This window comes from Hemiscyllium ocellatum, chromosome 7 (assembly GCF_020745735.1).
Source record: "Hemiscyllium ocellatum isolate sHemOce1 chromosome 7, sHemOce1.pat.X.cur, whole genome shotgun sequence".
NCBI classification, from domain to species: Eukaryota; Metazoa; Chordata; class Chondrichthyes; order Orectolobiformes; family Hemiscylliidae; genus Hemiscyllium; species Hemiscyllium ocellatum.
In genome coordinates, this window is record NC_083407.1 from 8,967,780 (window position 1) to 8,985,734 (window position 17,955).

Here is a 17,955-nt window from a genome sequence, read left to right on the forward strand (position 1 = left end):
GACCAAGTGTTGGCAAATGGGATTGGATTAAATTAGGATATCTGGTCGGCATGGATGACCCTGGGACCAAATGGTCTGTTTCTGTGCTGTACACCTCTATGACTCTTCTCAATATTGCTTGGAGTGAATTAAATTGGCTGAAGGCTAGTAACTATGATGCTGGGGACCTCTGGAGGAGGCTGTGATGGATCATCCACTTGGCTGAAGATTGTGGTGAATGTTTTATTCCTTATCTTTTGCACTGACGTGCTGGCCTCTTCCATCATTGAGAAATGGAGCTACTTGTGGAGCCTCTTCCTCCAGTGAGTGGTTTAAATATCCACCACCCATGGATGGCAGGATTGTCCAATGAGAAGAGATCGCTTCATAGAACATAGAACATAGAACAATACAGCACAGAACAGGCCCTTCGGCCCACGATGTTGTGTCGAACAGCTATCCTAGATTAAGCACCCATCCATGTACCTATCCAATTGCCGCTTAAAGGTCGTCAGCTTCAGCTGGGTCCACATTGATAACAGTTTGGAAGGATGAGGGGGATATGATTGAAATGTTCAAAATTCTAACAGGCCTCAACAGACTAAAAGCAGGAGGGTTGTTTTCCTGGGGTCTAAAACCAGGGGACACAGTCGAAGGATACAGAGTGGGCCATTTGGTCCAGAGATCAGCAATACTTTTTTCCATCAAAAGGTGGAATTCTCTGCTACAGAAGGAAATGAAATCACTGAACATATTCAAGAAAGAGATAGATATATTTTTAGATTTTAAAGGTATCAAGAAGCATGGGGAGAAAATGGAAATAAAACATTAAACTAGAGGATCAGCCATGATCCCACTGAATGGCGTAGCAGGCTTGAAGGGACTGTGTGGACGACCCCTGCTCCTAAATGCTGCATTTAAATTGGTGTCAATGCTTCACTCAGTTTCTCTCTGAATATCTTCCCCACTTTCTAACCATTACTGGATTAAGGCCTGATTTCTTTCCAATTATGAAACTCTACAAACTGCAGTGTAATCACTGGCAAGGCTGGAGCTCAATTCTCTCAAAGCTAGAGAAGACTGAGGAATGACCTGATAGAATTCCCAAAGATTACAAAAGGGTTTGATAGGGTAGATTCACAGATTCCAGCCCCCCCACTCCCCCATACCCCCAACCTCCGCACCCCCCCAGATTCCAAAACAAGGAGCAGAATTTAATCTGAGGGAGGTTTAGCCCATTGGCTGGAGAAGTGACAGAGCCTTTTGCATCTTATACACCTCACTTTGATCTACACTCACACTTCTAAACTCAAGTGAGTATAGTCCTAAACTGTTAAATCTCTTTTCTTAAGACAAGCCTTTCATCTCCGAAAAGACTTTGTTACTTTTCTGATAATTATTGTCATTTTGGGGTTCCCTACCTGGTGACATGACTCCATTTAAAGTAGAATTTTGAACACTGTGTTATTATCAACTGTGAGTGGCCAGCGATGTCTTCTCTTTCTGGACGGTGTCCACTATTTGCCAGACGTCTTTTTCTCTTCCCTTAACACATAGAGTGAGAAAGTCTGTATTTGTGCGTGCATTTCAATGAGTGTGTCTGGGTCTGGGTGAGTCTATGTGTTTAACTCTGTATATGTGTGAGTTGATGAGTTTGCATGTGCACTTGTGTGGATGTGTGTGAGTGTGTGTGTGTGAGAGAGAGTGTGGGTTTGTGTGCAGGTATCTGTATATGTATGCATGAGAATGAAATGCTTGTGTGTGTGTGCGCATTTGTGTGTGTGAGTGGATTTGTGCATTTGTGCATGTGTGTGGTGTGTGTGTGCATGTTTGAGAGTGTGGGTTTGTGTGTGTGTATCTGTACATGTATGTGTGAGTATGTGATGTTTGAGTTTGTGTCTGTGTGTCTGTGTGTATGTGTGTGTCTGTGTGTGAATTTGCATGTGCATCTGTCTTTATGTGTCTGTGAGTGAGTTTGTATAAATGTGTGATTATATGTGTAATCATGAGACTGTGAGTTTGAGCCTGTGTGTGTGTGTGTGTGTGTGTGTCTGTGTGTCTGTGTGCATGTGTGTGTGTGTGTCTGTGTGTGTGTGCATGTGCGTGTATGAGTGGGTGTGTGTATGTTTGTGTATGTGAGTACATGTGTTTGAGTCTATGTGTGCATTCACATAAAGACAAATACAATTCAGGAGAAAATTTTAGTCATACAGGAATTGGAAGGGGAGGAGTGGGCAGCAAGAGGAAGGGAAGGAATTATATGAAATCTCAGCAAAAATGCAGAGGTATGTGCTGGTAAGTGCAAAAGTGGCAGATATCGTGAAGGAGTTTGGTCACAACCTTCCTCATTCCGCGAGTTTGAGCTTAATCAAACCACAGCTACTCACATAGTAACTCAGCAATTTCACCCATGGCCTCACCTCTCTCAACATTGTAACCTTCTCAAGTCCAAGCCAACCCCCACCCCTCCAGAGCCTTGTTCTCATCCATTTATGGCCGTCTACACATCCCCAACTCCCATTACACATTTCATTGGCAATCAGGCCTTTGGGTCCCAGACTCTGAAATTCCCTCCCTGAATCTCACCAACACCTTCTCTGAGATTTTCCTCAAATTTGATCTTTTTGGCCAAATATTTGATCCCTAGTATGTGGCTCAATGTTGAATTTTGTTAGCTTATGCCTCTGTGAAGTACTTTGTGATATTTAATTAAGTTAAAGGTGCAATGTAAAAACACATCATTGTTAATCGGGAGATTAGTAAAACAGGAACACTTGTTCAAATGTTGCAAATCTGCTCTGAATTTCCTCTGTGGGTTACTTTGCCCCACAGATACGAAGACAGTCCTCTGGCTGATAATATATTTTCCATCCTCAAATTGTAGCAGCAAGGGTCATCTCCATCCATTAACCAGGCAATAATTGTGATTGGGAAGATCCTTAAATATTTGTACGAGTTAATTTGCAGTGTAAATCATTTTGTCACTAATAGAGTGACTGAATGAAAGGGTTTTATCTCCAGCAGGCTAATTACTCTCTCCATTGTGTGCAAGCATCAGTGTTGGATCAGGTGCAGTTTAGGGGAGTGTGTGTGTTTGAGCAAATGTGTATGTGTGTGAGTGTGTGTGTGCGTGTGAGAGAGAGAGCATAGAACACAGAACATAGAAAAATACAGCGCAGTACAGGCCCTTTGGCCCTCGATGTTGCGCCGATCCAAGCCCACCTAACCTACACTAGCCCATTATCCTCCATATGTCTATCCAATGCCCGTTTAAATGCCCATAAAGAGGGAGAGTCCACCACTGCTACTGGCAGGGCATTTCATGAACTCACGACTCGCTGAGTAAAGAATCTACCCTAACATCTGTCCTATACCTACCACCCCTTAATTTAAAGCTATGCTCCCTCGTAATAGCTGATTCCATACGTGGAAAAAGGTTCTCATGGTCAACCCTATCTAAACCCCTACATGTGTGTGTTTGTGTCTGTGTGTGTGTGTGGTGTGTGCATCTTATGGAATACTTGCCTTTATCGGTTGAGGCATAGATTGTAAGAGCAGGGGGGTTATGTTGGAGCTGTACAGAACTTTGGTTAGGCCACAGCTGAATTACTGTGTGCAGTTCTGGTCACCATACTATATGAAGGATGTGATTGCACTGGAGGGGGTGCAGAGGAGATTTACCAGGATGCTGTCTGGAATAGAATAATCTAGCTATGAAGAGAGGCTGGATGAACATTTAAGTGTCATCTTTAAAATCACACAACACCAGGTTATAGTCCAACAGGTTTAATTGGAAGCATTAGCTTTCAGAGCGCTGCTCCTTTATCAGGTGGTTTAGATTAGATTACTTACAGTGTAGAAACAGGCCCTTCGGCCCAGCAAGTCCACACCGACCCACCGAAGTGCACCCACCCAGACCCAGACCCATTCCCCTACATTTACCCCTAACACTACGGGCAATTTAGCATGGCCAATTCACCTAACCTGCACATTTTTGGACTGTGAGAGGAAACCAACACAGACTTAGGGAGAATGTGCAAACTCCACACAGTCAGTCGCCTGAGTCGGGAACTGAACCCGGGTCTCAGGCGCTGTGAGGCAGCAGTGCTAACCACTGTGCCACCGTGCCGCCCACTTAAGTGTCATAACATTCAAGACTTTAGCTGTAGTGTGGGAAAGTGTGACTAGCGTAGGTAGTAGTGTATGTTTGGCAGTACAGACTTGATAGGCCGAAGGGCCTCTTCTGTACTCTGTGTTTGGATGATTCTATGGTTGTGAGATTCTCGGTGAAGACCTTCTGAACCCTGACCAGCCCTAAATGGATGACAGACTGTGACAAACCCTTGGACTGAGATTGGAGACTGCCCTTAGCTCATTGGGTCAGAAGGCCTGTCTGAAAGCTGCCTTCCTGAACTTGACCGAGAACAACTCCTGTAGCACGTGGCTGCTTGCTTCGATCACCTGCTGTGTACATGGCTGGAACCTGGTGCAGGTATATCACAGACATAGCATGATGCTGTTCAGCAATGTGTCCACTGACTGCACACTGGTGACAATCATGGCCAGCTGCCTGTCTTAAAAGGCAAGTTAGGGGAGAAGCCTTTAAGTTTTGACTGAAGGAGCAAAGTGACAAAAGGCAAGGCAAGGGACATCTGTATGAGCCCAAAGTGAGTGAGTTCTAAGAGAGCAAGTAAAGATCCCTTAGATTCCCCCTAGTCCAATCCACAAGCTGCTGTTTGCAATGAGAGGTGCTGGAGTACTGCAGAGTGTGGTATTGAATAAAAAAGAGCACAGACAGAAACAGGCCGTTCGGCCCACCAGGACTGTACTCACACATGACACTTCTCTAAACTAAACATCTTTTGCCTCTATGGTGGGTGGCACAGTGGTTAGCACTGCTGCCTCACAGCGCCAGAGACCCGGGTTCAATTCCTGCCTCAGGCAACTGACTTTGTGGAGTTTGCACATTCTCCCCGTGTCTGCGTGGGCTTTCTCCGGGTGCTCCGGATTCCTCCCACAGTCCAAAGATGTGCAGGTCAAGTGAATTGGTCATGCTAAATTGCCCGTAGTGTTAGGTAAAGGGGTAAATGTAAGGGAATGGGTCTGGGTGGGTTGCACTTCGGCGGGTCAGTGTGGACTTGTTGGGCTGAAGTAAGTAATCTAAGGTGGGGGTGAGCTGCCATCATGAGTTGCAGCACTCAATGTAGGGACATCCACAGTGTGATTGGGGAAGGAGAGTTGCTGAAGGAACACCAACTCAGGGTATTGGAGTGGGATGGAGGGGAAACTGTAAGGCATATCTATTTCCCCTGTGACTATTTCTCCTCATCAACTTTGGTAGCAGAGGTTGGTTCTCATGGTAATGTCCTTACCTCTGGGCCAGGATGCCAGATTACAAAGTCCCACCACTTCCAGAGGTGTGCAACAACATCTCTGAACAGGTTGACTATAGAATATCAAGGGACCAGAGGTCACAGACTTAGGCATATCTCTTGAAGGAGATGCTGCTGGGTATCTCTTTGATAGTATACACTGCTGCTGCTGAGCGTCAGTGGTGGAGGGAGAGAATGTTTAAAGTGTTGGATTGTGGGAGGGGAGCAGTGATAAACAATGCCCTCTGATATTCTGTCGATTCTTGGAAGATTTTATTCATTTGATTAACTCTGCATTAATTATAATAGTTTAAATGTTATTGGCATTTCTGATGACAGGTATGACAAATGTGGTTTAATGGAATCCATGTTTCTGATGATGGAGTCATTTATTATGAGGCATTAAGGTTTGGATATTCTGAGCCAGAGGAATTTGCTCATTGCTGTTATCATTTGGCATTTTGTAATTCAGCTAATTGCAGCCCACAAGGTGTGGTGTACAATGACAATCAATATTGCAGCATTGCAAGCATACTCTGTGTTATTAGTTTAATGCGTGTGGGCTTCCAAATTCAGCTACATTGCAACCCATCAGAGTTCAGTCGAATTTGGATTCTGTTGACCTTGCAACTGATTGGAGGGCAAGTTTATTCACAGAAATCAGATCGTCATTGCAGTTGTAGTGCAGATAATGGCTGTCTGACCCCACTCTCTGCAATAGATGACAGCTTCACATCAGTGCTGACTATTCCCATTTGACTATGCCCTTCCACGTCTTTTTGTCAGGTGTAATTGATTCAGCATCAATGACTTGTGAGATCTGTTCCAAAATGCTAGTTTGGAAATAAATTGTTCCAACCACTACCCTGCCATAGACAGGAGCAGACTGAGACTGTACTCATTGGAATTTAGAAGAATGAGGGGGGATCTTATAGAAACATATAAAATTATGACGGGAACAGATCAGATAGAAGCAGGAGGTTGTTTCCACTGGGGGGCATAGTTTCAAAATTAGGGGGAGCAGGTTGAGAACTGAGTTGAGGAGGAGCTTCTTCACCCAAAGGGTTGTGAATCTGTGGAATTCGCTGCCCAGTGATTTTTAAGGCAATGATAGATAGATTTGGAACAGTAAAGGAATTAAGGGTAAGTGCGAGCGGGTAAGTGGAGCAGAGTCCATGAAAGGACCAGCCATGATCTTACTGAATGGCAGCGCAGGCTCGAAGGGCCAGGTAGCCTACTCCTGCTCCTAGTTCTTTTATTTTTATGTTAAAATGTGTAAAATATATTCCTTGTCCACAAAGTGGTCTCTTACCCACTGCGGGAGACCAGAGACTGAGCTCCTGGTTGCCCGCTGTTTTAAATCTCCGCCACCCCATTCTCTGGCTCTGACACTCTTCCAGGGAAGCTCAGCAGACATTTCAGAGAATACATTTCATTTCCAAATTGTCTTCTGACAGCCTTTCTGACTCAGATAAGGTGAGGACTGCAGATGCTGGAGAGACAGAGTCGAAAAGTGTGGTGCTGGAAATTCCTGAAGAAGGGCTTATGCCCGAAATGTCGATTCTCCAGTTCCTTGGATGCTGCCTCACCTGCTGCGCATTTTCAGCAACACATTTTCAGCTGCTGGAAAAGCACAGCAGGTCCGGAGTATCCGAGGAGCAGGAGAATCGACATTTTGTGCACAGGCTCTTCATCGGGAATGTTTGGGGGGTAAAGAGGATGAGAGAGAAAAAAAGGGGGTGAGGCTGGGGCTGGGGGGAAGGTAGCTGGGAATACAATAGATAGATACAGGTGGGAGGGGTGATAGGTTGGAGAGGAGGGTGGAGCAGATAGGTGAAAAGGAAAATGGACAGGTAGGACATTTCAAGACGGCGATGCTGAGTTGTAGGGTTGGATCTGGGATGAGGTGGGCTGAGGTGAGATGAGGAAACTAGTGAAGTTGATGTTGATGCTGTGTTGTTGAAAGGTCCCAAGGCGGAGGTAAAGGAATTAAGGGTTATGGTGTGTGGGTGAGTAAGTGGAACAGAGTCCATGAAAAGGCCAGCCATGGTGTTCTTCTTCCAAGAGTTGGGTGGGTAGGATTCGGTGGTGTAGAATGCCCAGGACTTGCATGTCTTTGGCAGAGTGGGAGGGGGAGTTGAACTGGTCAGTCACAGGGTGGTGGGGTTGTTTAGTGCACGTATCCCAGAGATGTTCTCTGAAACATTCCACGCATTGGCATCCTGTCTCCCCAATGTAGAGGAGACCACATTGAGAGCAACAGATACAGTAGATGAAGTGTTTGGATGTGCAGGAAAATCCTTACCGACGTGGAATAATTCTTTGGGGCCTTGGATGGAGGTGAGGGGGGAGGTGTGGCCGCAGGTTTTACGCCTCTTGTGGCAGTAAGAGAAGGTGCTGGGAATGGAGGGTGGGGCCGGAGGACCTAACGAAGGAGTCACGGAGGGAAAGGTCTCTGCAGAATGCTGATGGGATGGAGAGGGAAATATATCTCTGGTGGTGGGGTCTGACAGAAATAGTGGAGGATGATGCATTGTATGCAGATGTTGGTGGGGTGGAAAGCGAGGACTGGGTGGGTTCCATCCTTTTTATCGGCTGGAAGGGCAGAGGTGTTCAAGGGCGGAGATGCGGGAAGTGGAGGAGATGTGCTGGAGGGCATTGTTGACCAGGTGGGAGGGGAAATTGCGGTCCTTGAAATAGGAAGCCATCTGGGGTGTCTAGAAGTGGAAGCTCCTCCTGAGAGCAGGAAGATATGGATGAATTGGGAGTAAGGGGTAGCATTTTCACTGGTGGGTTGGGGGTGGTGGTGGTGTGGTGGTGGTGGGAGGAGGTCTAGTACAGGTTTGAAGTAGATGTCCGTGTTGAGTTGCCAGAAATGGAGGTGAAGAAGTCCAGGAAGGGGAGGGAGGTGTCTGAGATGGTCCAGCCTTTCTGACTCACCAATTCCAAGGTGTAGCCATCCCATCACGCTCCCTAGACAGTAATTATTGGCAATAATTTTGCTATTGCCACTTGCACCTCCTCTTTGTTGTTGTTTCTTTGTTGTTTCCATTACCATTCTTGTACCACCATCCCTTTTGCCATTTAATCTCTCCTTCCTTTGAAGCTATATAGATTTTCCCATCTGTTCTTTCTCCTTTACCCTTTCCCACTGCATTTGTTCTCAATCTGTTATGTATCTGATCTTTGTTAGCTCTGACAAGTCACCAACCTGAAGTGTTAACTCTGTTTCATTCTCTACAGGCGTCGTCAAATTTATGGGATTTTTTAATAGTTGCACGAATAAGCACAAACATCTCAAGCCTGCTCTGCTATTCGAGGTAATCTTGGCTGGTTTGTTTTTCCCTTTCATGGAATGTAGGCTCATTGTTACCCATCCCTAATTCTCCTTGAACGGATTGGCTTGGGATCCATTTCAGAGGGCCATTAAGAGTCAGCCACATTGCAGTGGGTCTGGAGTCACAGGTAGGCCAGACCAGGTAAGGATGGCAGATTTGTTTCTCTGAAGGACATCAGCGACCCAGATGGGTTTCTGCAGTAATTGATGTTTTCATTCCTAGACCCTCTTTCAGTTCCAGATTTTTATTAATGGAGAGCTGCCACAATGGGGTTTGAGGACATGTCCCTCGATCATTAACCTGAGCCTCTGGACTACTAGTCCAGTATTATTACCACTAAACCCCTCTGATTGTGGCTATGACTCCATCTTTTTTTCTGACCCCCATAACTCTTGATTCCATTGTTGATGAAAAATCTGTCTGTGTTGACTCTATCAAATGATGTAGCCTCCGCTTCTCTCTAGGACAGGGAATTCCAATGATTAACAAATTTCTGAGAAAAGAAATCTCTCGTAACCAGGTTTCCCATATTTTGAAACCCCTCAATTCTAGATGCTTCTTTTGGAGGGAAACATCCTCTCAGCATCCACCCTCATTTCCATCACATGCGTCATCAATTGCCTTTCAATCTTCTATACTGCAATACAGGCCCGACCTGCTCAACATTTCCTCACAAGGCAATGCCGATAACATTCACCCAACTGTTGATTTCAGATTTCCAACCTCTGCAATAATTTATCCTTTGGAATATTTATGAACCAGTATAGTCATATTTCCAAGATTTGCTTCCTCAAATCTAACATTCTCTGCTCCATTGAACCACTCTTTGGATTCCTTTACAGCTCTCAGCATAGGTCCTGTTGTGTCCCAGCAGTAGGTATGAGAAGAGAGCAGAGGAACTTTAATATCAAGAGTTCACGTGGTTCAAATTCAATGGCTGTAACTGCAATCTGGTCAATATCATAGTCCTATTTGCATGAGGTCCTTTATTAGAATGCCATGTGAAAGGGTGATTTAACCCTTTAATCCCTCTTTAGCCAGATAAGACTTCCTTTGTTTAGAAGTTTCTTTCATGTATGTGTGGGCGATGTACTTATCAAAGATAGTGCACAGCTCACAGTCTACTGTATACACTATGGATTTTATTATTTTTACCGAGAACAAGGTATCAATCAACTATTTCTAAAGGTAACGGTTTCCGCCTCAGAACACTTCAACCCCATGGCATCAATGTGGACTTCACCAGTTTCCTCATTTCCCCTCCCCCCACCTCACCCCAGCTTCAACCTTCCAGTTCAGCACTGCCCTCATGACCTGTCCTACCTGCCTATCTTCCTTTCCACCTATCCACTCCACCCTCCCCTTCGACCTATCACCTTCATCCCCACCCCATCCACCCATTGTACTCTTTGCTACCTTCCCCCACCCTCCTCCCAGACCTATCACCTCCATCCCCACCCCCATTCACTTATTGTACCCTATGCTACTTTCTCCCCACCCCCATCCTTCTCTCATTTATCTCTCCATCCTTCAGGCACTCTGCCTGTATTCCTGATGAAGGGCTTTTGCCCGAAACATCGATTTTCCTGCTCCTTGGATGCTGTCTGAACTGCTGTGCTTTTTCAGCACCACTTTAATCCAGAATCTGGTTTCCAGCATCTGCAGTCATTGTTTTTACCTAACCAAAAGGTTACTCATACTCACCCACATCTCTATCCAACAGTGTTCACATAGTTTACATTCCAGGTTCAAGCATAGAGTCATAGAGACGTACATCACAGAAACAGACCCTTTCAGTCCAATCCATCCATGCCGCCAGTTATCCTAAATTAAGCTAATCCCATTTGCCAGCACTTGGCCCATATCCCTCTAAACTCTTCCGATTCATATACCCATCCAGATGCCTTTTAAATGTTGTAATTGTACCAGCCTCCACCACTTCCTCTGACAGCTCATTCCATACACGTACCACCCTCTGTGTGAAAAAGTTGTCCCTTAGGTCCCTTTGAAATCTTGCCCCTGTTCCCTTAAACCCATGCCCTCTAGTTTTGGACTCCCACATCCCATGGAAAAGACCTTGCCTATTCACCCTATCCGTGCCTCTCATGATTTTATAAACTTCTATACTGTCACCTCTCAGTCACTAATGCCTCAAGGAAACTAGCCCCAGCCGACTCAGCATCTCTCTATAGCTCAAACTGTCTATCCCCAACAACATCCTTGCAAATCTCTTCTGAACATTTTCAAATGTCACAACACCCTGCTTATAGCAGAAAGATCAGAATTGTATGCAGTATTCCAAAAGTGACCTAACCAATGTCCTGTACAGCCACAAGATAACCTCCCAACTCTTATACTCACTTATGTCTATATTACCCAATCATATTCAAACTAATACACACCACATATTATTCAATCATATATGGGTGGCATGGTGGCTCAGTGGTTAGCACTGCTGCCTCACAGCACCACGGTCCCAGGTTCGATTTCAGCCTAGGGCGACTGTCTGTATGGAGTTTGCATGTTCTCCCTGTGTCTGCGTGGGTCCCCTTCGGGTTCTCCGGTTTCCTCCCACAGTCCAAAGATGTGCAGGTTAGGGTGGATTGGCCATGATAGATTTCCCATAGTGTTAGGTGCATTAGTCAGTGGGACTGGGTGGCTTACTCTTCAGAGGGTCGGTGGGGACTTGTTGGGCCACACCATAGGGAATGTAAAAAAAAATCTTGACACGCTCACATCTTCTAGGTTCATCTAAATGTAGGTATGTACTTGTGATTGCCAGAGAACTTATACTGTCCCTTTTCCCCCTTCCACCATGTTTCCCACGATGCTATCATGGTACTATTGTTGAAACTGCAGCCCATGCTATAACCTGGAGGGCATGGGTTCAAATTCCACTACTGGACGAGACAAAGATTTTGAACTCAATTTCCATAATAGATTAGATTCCCTACAGTGTGGAAACAGGCCCTTCGGCCCAACCAGTCCACACTGATCTCTGAAGAGCAACCCACCCAGACCCATTTCACTCTGACTAATGCACCTAACACTAGGGGAAATTTAACATGGCCAATTCACCTGACCTGCACATCTTTGGACTGTGGGAGGAAACCAGAGCACCCGGAGGAAACCCACACAGTCACCCGAGGCTGGAATCAAACCTGGGACCCTGGTGCTGTGAGGAAGCTGTGTTAACCACTGTACCACCCTCAAAGCCTACTGCACCTGATATTCCCAGGTGGTCTCCCATCCAAGTACTAACCCGGCCTGAGTCTGCTTAGCTTCCAAGATCAGGCATTTGCAGACTACTATGGCAGTATCTGTTAATTGAGTTTGAAGAAGATGGAAAATTAGAGTCATAGAGTCATACAGCACAGAAACAGATCATGCACACCAACCAGTCCATGCTGAACATAATCCCAGTCCCACCTATCTGCTCTTGGCTCATATCCCTTCAAACATTTCCTATTCATATACTTCTCCAAATGCCTTTTGAACATTGTAATTGTACCCACATCCATCACTTCCTCAGGAAGTTCATTCCACACACGAACCACCCTCTGTGTAAAATATTTGCCCCTTATGTCTTTTTTAAATCTCTCTTCTCTCACCTTAAAAATGTGCCGTCTAGCCTTAAAATCCACTATCCTAGGGAACTGACATCTACCATTAACCCTATGTGTACCTCTCATGATTTTATAAATTTCTCAACCTTCCAACATTCCAGTGAAAAAAATCTCAGCCTGCCAAGCCTTTCTTTATAACTCAAACCTTCCATACCTGGCAACGTCCTCTTCAGAACTCTCTCCAGCTTAATGATATCCTTCCTATAACTGAGCCATCACAACTACACACAGTACTCCAGAAAAGGCTTCACCAATGACCTGTACAACATCAACATGACATTCCAACTCCCATAATCAAAGGACTGACCAATATTGGAGACTACAGCTGAAAGCCACCTCTGACCTATATAAAGCTCCCTGCCAGAGTTTATTCAAAATGAATGGTGCCTTTTCGTTCCATCAAAACATACCCCTGTACTCCACTGGATTTTTGTTTATCATTGATTATTTACTTGTTCACTAATGTCCTTTGGGGAGGGAAACTGCCATCCTTACCTGGTCTGGCCTACATGTAAGTTCTGACCCACAGCAATGTGGTTGACTCTTAACTGTCCCCTGGACAATTAGGGATGAGCAATAAATGTACCATGAAAGAATAAAAAAAAATGAGAATAGAATCAAAACTACTTGCCTGGCTACAATCCACTTTGAGGTCACAAAGATGTGAACTGAGTTTGAGTTCTTTCCTTATATAATTTATCAGACTTACACTACTCTCTCTTGTTCCAACTCTCTTGTGATAGTTCAAAAGCTGGTTGCTATTCTAAAAGCCATAAAATTATCAACCCCTTTGCAAGACTTTCCGATAAGTTTATGGAACTAATTACCATCGAGAGGATATTTGTTTCGACTTATTGGGCTTTCCTTCTCTAGTTAAAATGCTCAGGAATATAATCATCTATCATCTTCATTATAGTCTAATCTTCATTATACACTACGGTTGGAAAGGTAATGAACACCAGCAATTAAAAGCAAACAAGCTGATAAGGTCTCTAAATTACACCATAAGCTTCTATAGAACTGTAATTACTTGACAATCTGGTGATACTGTAGGTTGTCAAAGCAAGTTGTATAAACATAGCAACCACAGGGCAAAAGTCCAGTCGAGTGTGGGGGTATGTTTCAATGGGAAGAAAAGGCGCTATTCATTTTGATTGAATTTCTTATCAGTTCTGGCAGAGAGTTTGATATAGCCTGGAGGTGGCTTTCATCTGTAGCCTCCAATATTTTGTTCTCTCCATCACAGTTTGTCTTTCATACAGGACTGCAATTGTTCCTCTGGACTTTTATCTATCTTGAACTCTCTTATTATTTGTTCACAGGATGTGGTCCTTGCCAGCAAAGACCAGAATTTGTTGTCCATACCTAAATACCCTTGCTCTAAGCCACTTTCTTGGCCATTTCAGAGAAGGACTAAGAATCAACCTCTTTACTGTGGGTCTAGAATCAAACGTAGGCCAGACCCAGGTAAGGACGGCAGATTTCCTTGTCTAAGGGATGTTAAATTGATTTTGATGACAATTGATAATAATCGTTAATCAGACACAGGATGTGGGCATCACTGGCTAGACTGAAATTTATTTACCATTCTTAAATGTCCATGAGAATGTGAGTGAGAGCTGCCTTCTTGAATCACTGCTGTGCATGAGGTTTACATACACTCACAGTGACATTGGGAAAGGGTTTCTAGGATTTTGATCCAACAACACTGAAGAAATCTATTTCCAAGTCAGAATGATGTAAGTGTTGGAGGAGAAGTGCAGATTGTGATATTCACATTCTGCAGCCCTTGTCCTTCTCGATGGTAGAGTTATGGCATTGGAAGGTGCTATCTAAGGAGTCTTGGTGAGTTGCTACCCTGCATCCTGTAGATAGCACACATTGCTGCCACTGTGTATAGATGGTGGAAGGAATGAGTTTAGGTGTTAGATGAAAATTAATAGATTTCTGGAAACTAAAAGTATCAAAGTGTCTGGGGAGACAGCAAGAGTATAGCTCTCAGATAGAGGATCAACCAAGGTCATGTCGAAAGGCTTAGTAAGGTCAATGGGTCAAATGATCCACTGGTTCTTCTATTTTCTATGGGACCTAAGGGGTCCCAAATTAAGCCTTAACCTGGATGGTGTCAAGCTTCTTGAGTGTTGTTGGAGCTGCATGCATCCAAGTAAGTGGGGAATATTCCATCACACTTCTGACTTGTACCGTGATTCCTGATGAAGGGCTTATGCTCGAAACGTCGAATTCTCTATTCCTGAGATGCTGCCTAACCTGCTGTGCTTTGACCAGCAACACATTTGCAGCCTTGCAAATAGGGGACAGGCGCTGGGGAGTCAGGAGGTGGGTTACTCACCACAGTATTCCTCACCTCTGATCAGCTTTTGTAGCCACTGTGTTTATACAATTGGTCCAGTTCAGTTTCTTAAGATGTTGATAGTGGGGGAATTAGTGATAGTAATGCCATTGAATGTCAAGGAGCAATGGTTAGACTGTCTCTTATTGGAGATGGTCATTGCTTGGCACTTACGTATATAAACTTTACTTGCCACTTGTCAGCCCAAACTTGGATATTGTCCAGATCTTATTGCATTTGGTCATAGACTTTTTCTGTATTTGAGGAGTTGCAAATGGTGCTAAACATTGTGCAATCATCAATGTTCATCTCCATGTCTGACCTTGTGATAGAGGGAAGGTCATTGATGAAGCAGCTGAAAGTGGTTGGGCCTAGGACGCTACCCTGTGGTTCCCCTTGTTGGGATCCATTATTAAGGTTAGGTAGTGTAAGAAACTTTATTGTTAGGTAGTGCTCACGTAAGGTAGTATTAGCAAGTCTGGAACTTGTTAGCTTCACTAGACAACAGTAAGCCATTATGTTACACTAAGAACAGACTGAAAAGCTGATGGCATAGCCTGAAGAGGCCTCAGGGAGGGTGAGAGATAACAGGACATTGGAGCCATGTCTAAATGCACGTAGCTCAAACTGAGGTAATAGAATGTTATCAGGTGAGAACCAATGACATACCAAAATTCTGCATTTTACCAAATAAGGATGTAACTCTGGAATGTGAGAGAACAAAAGGATAGACAAATTAAAAATATAGTCAGAACGCGCCTTCTCCAGTGAGCTGGACACCTCACTGTACTGTGTACGATTCTCTCTCATTAAACCTGTTTATACTTTTAATCAGACCCGGTGTCTCTCTCCTCCAAACAAACACGGGGACAGAAGGTCTGTCCCAGCACCCTGCAGAGATGTCCCAGAGCTGAGATAACTGACGTCCAATAACCACAACCACCTTCCTATGTGCCAGATGTGACTCCAATCAGTGGAGACCTTTCCCCTGATTCCCATTGACTCTAGTGTTGCCCGGGCTCCAGGATGTCAAGGGTAGTCAATCCTATCAGTTCAGGTCTTTTCTCAGCTTCTGAATCAAGGCTCCCGATAAGGTTTACAGCAGCATTTCTGGCACCAGCTTTCATATCCAGGTCTTTTTAAATAATTGAACTGAAATTCCATTTCCTGCCCTGGTGAGATTTGAACCCATTTAGGTCCAGAGCTAAAGTCTGGATTACTAAACTAGTGACATTACCACCACACCTATTCACACCTGCTTCTAATCAACTTGTTCAGAGGTATTATGACATGTCTCTGGAGTAGATGGAACTTGAATCTGGGCCTCCTGGCATCAAGGTAGGGACATTGGGCACTATGCCACAAGAGCCCTCCTACATTTTCCCATACAATTCTATCAATGTTGATTACACTGTCGCCTGAGTTGGAAAGTTGCACGTTCAGAGGTCATCTGATGAAGGAACAATGCTCTGAAAGCTTTGATTTCAAATAAACCTGTTGGACCATAACTTGGTATCGTATGACTTCTGACCTTATCCACCCCAGACCAACAGCCTCCACATCATTGGCAGGCTATCCACAGTGCTGTCAGCCAATTGTGCTGTAAGGGCAATAGATCTTCTTCTCAAAAGGACATTAATAAATTCACATGGGCTTTAGCAATTATTTTATGGTTGCCATTAGTAACATCAGCCTTTAATTTTTTTTTGTGAATTTAACATAACTTCCACCATGCTATGCTAATATTCAGCTCTCACGCTGCCCCCCTTCACTCCAGAGCAGAGTCTCAGAATTACGGGCACTGTATATAAGTCCACTGCCTACCCTTGATATTCCAGTTTCACTGTAAACCGTCAACATTAATTTATTTAAGGTAATTGACCAGTTGACAGGTCATTCACAAGGGTTCCATATGTTTCTACTTGCAATTCCAAAATGCTCAAGCTGAAGACTGAAGGAAGAAGTGAACAGATGAGGCACATCACAACACTGGAGTTTAGAAAGAGAGGAGATCTTGATGAAATTTCTGAGATTCTTCGGGGATTTCATGCTAAAAGGTTGTCTCCTTTCGTGGGGGAGTCTAAGACCAGAGGATGTCATCTCACAATATAGGAGTTGGGAGGTTTTGCTGCAGCTATACAGGACATTAGTTGGGCCACTTTTGGAGTACTGTGCACAACTCTGGCCTCCCTCCCACAGGAAAGACGTTGTGAAACTTGAAATGGTTCAGAAAAGATTTAAAAGGGTGTTGCCAGGGTTGGAGGGTTTGAGCTATAGGGAGAGGCTGAACAGGCTGGGGCTGTTTTCCCTGAAACGTTGGAGGCTGAGGGGTGACCTTATAGAGGTTTATAAAATCATGAAGGGCATGGATAGGATAAATAGGCAAGCTCTTTTCCCTGGATTGGAGGAGTCCAGGACTAGAGGGTACAGGTTTAGGGTGAGAGGGGAAAGATTTAAAAAGGGTACATCTCTATGACTCCATGACCTAAGGGACAACGTTTTCACACAGAGGGTGATACATATATGGAATGAGCTGCCAGAAGAAGTGGTGGAGGCTGCTACAATTAAAGCACTTAAAAGATATCTGGATGGGTATATGAATAAGAAGGGTTTAGAGAGATATGGGCAAAGTACTGGCAAATGGGACTAGAGTAATTCAGGATATCTAGTTGGCATGGATAAGTTGGATCAAAGGGTCTGTTTCCACACTGTACATCTCTATGACTCTATGAGGTCACACACTAAAGACAAAGAACAAAGAACAAAGAAAATTTACAGCCCAGGAACAGGCCCTTCAGCCCTCCAAGCCTGAGCTGATCCAAATCCACTGTGTAAACATATTGTCCAATTCCTTAGGATCTGTATCGCTCTGCTCCCCACCTACTCATGCATCTGTCCAGACGCACCCTAAATGAATCTACCGTGCCTGCCTCTACTACCTCTGCTGGAAACACGTTCCAGGTACCTAGCACCCTGACAGAAATGGGGAAGAACCTTTTCTTGCAGGGAATGGTGAATGTGTGGAATTCTTTATCTCAGAGGGCTGTCGAGGCTGAGTCATTAAGTATATTCAAGAGATAGATTTTTTACCAGTAAGAACGTAAGAATGAGAACTAGGAGTAGGAGTTGGCCATATGGCCCATCGAGCCTACTCCGCCATTCAAGAAGACCATGGCTGATCTTGTGGACTCAATTCCACTTAGCCCCCCACTCCCCATAACCCTTAATAGCTTTACTGTTCAAAAGTCTATCTTTATCTTAAAAACATTCAATGAGGTAGCCTCAACTGC

General features: G+C 44.4%; 1 pseudogene; it reads right to left on the reverse strand.

The window, feature by feature from the left end:
* Window positions 1-11,902: 11,902 nt before the first annotated feature.
* On the reverse strand, window positions 11,903-12,011 carry LOC132817756 (5S ribosomal RNA; annotated as a pseudogene).
* Between the last annotated feature and the right edge of the window lie 5,944 nt (window positions 12,012-17,955).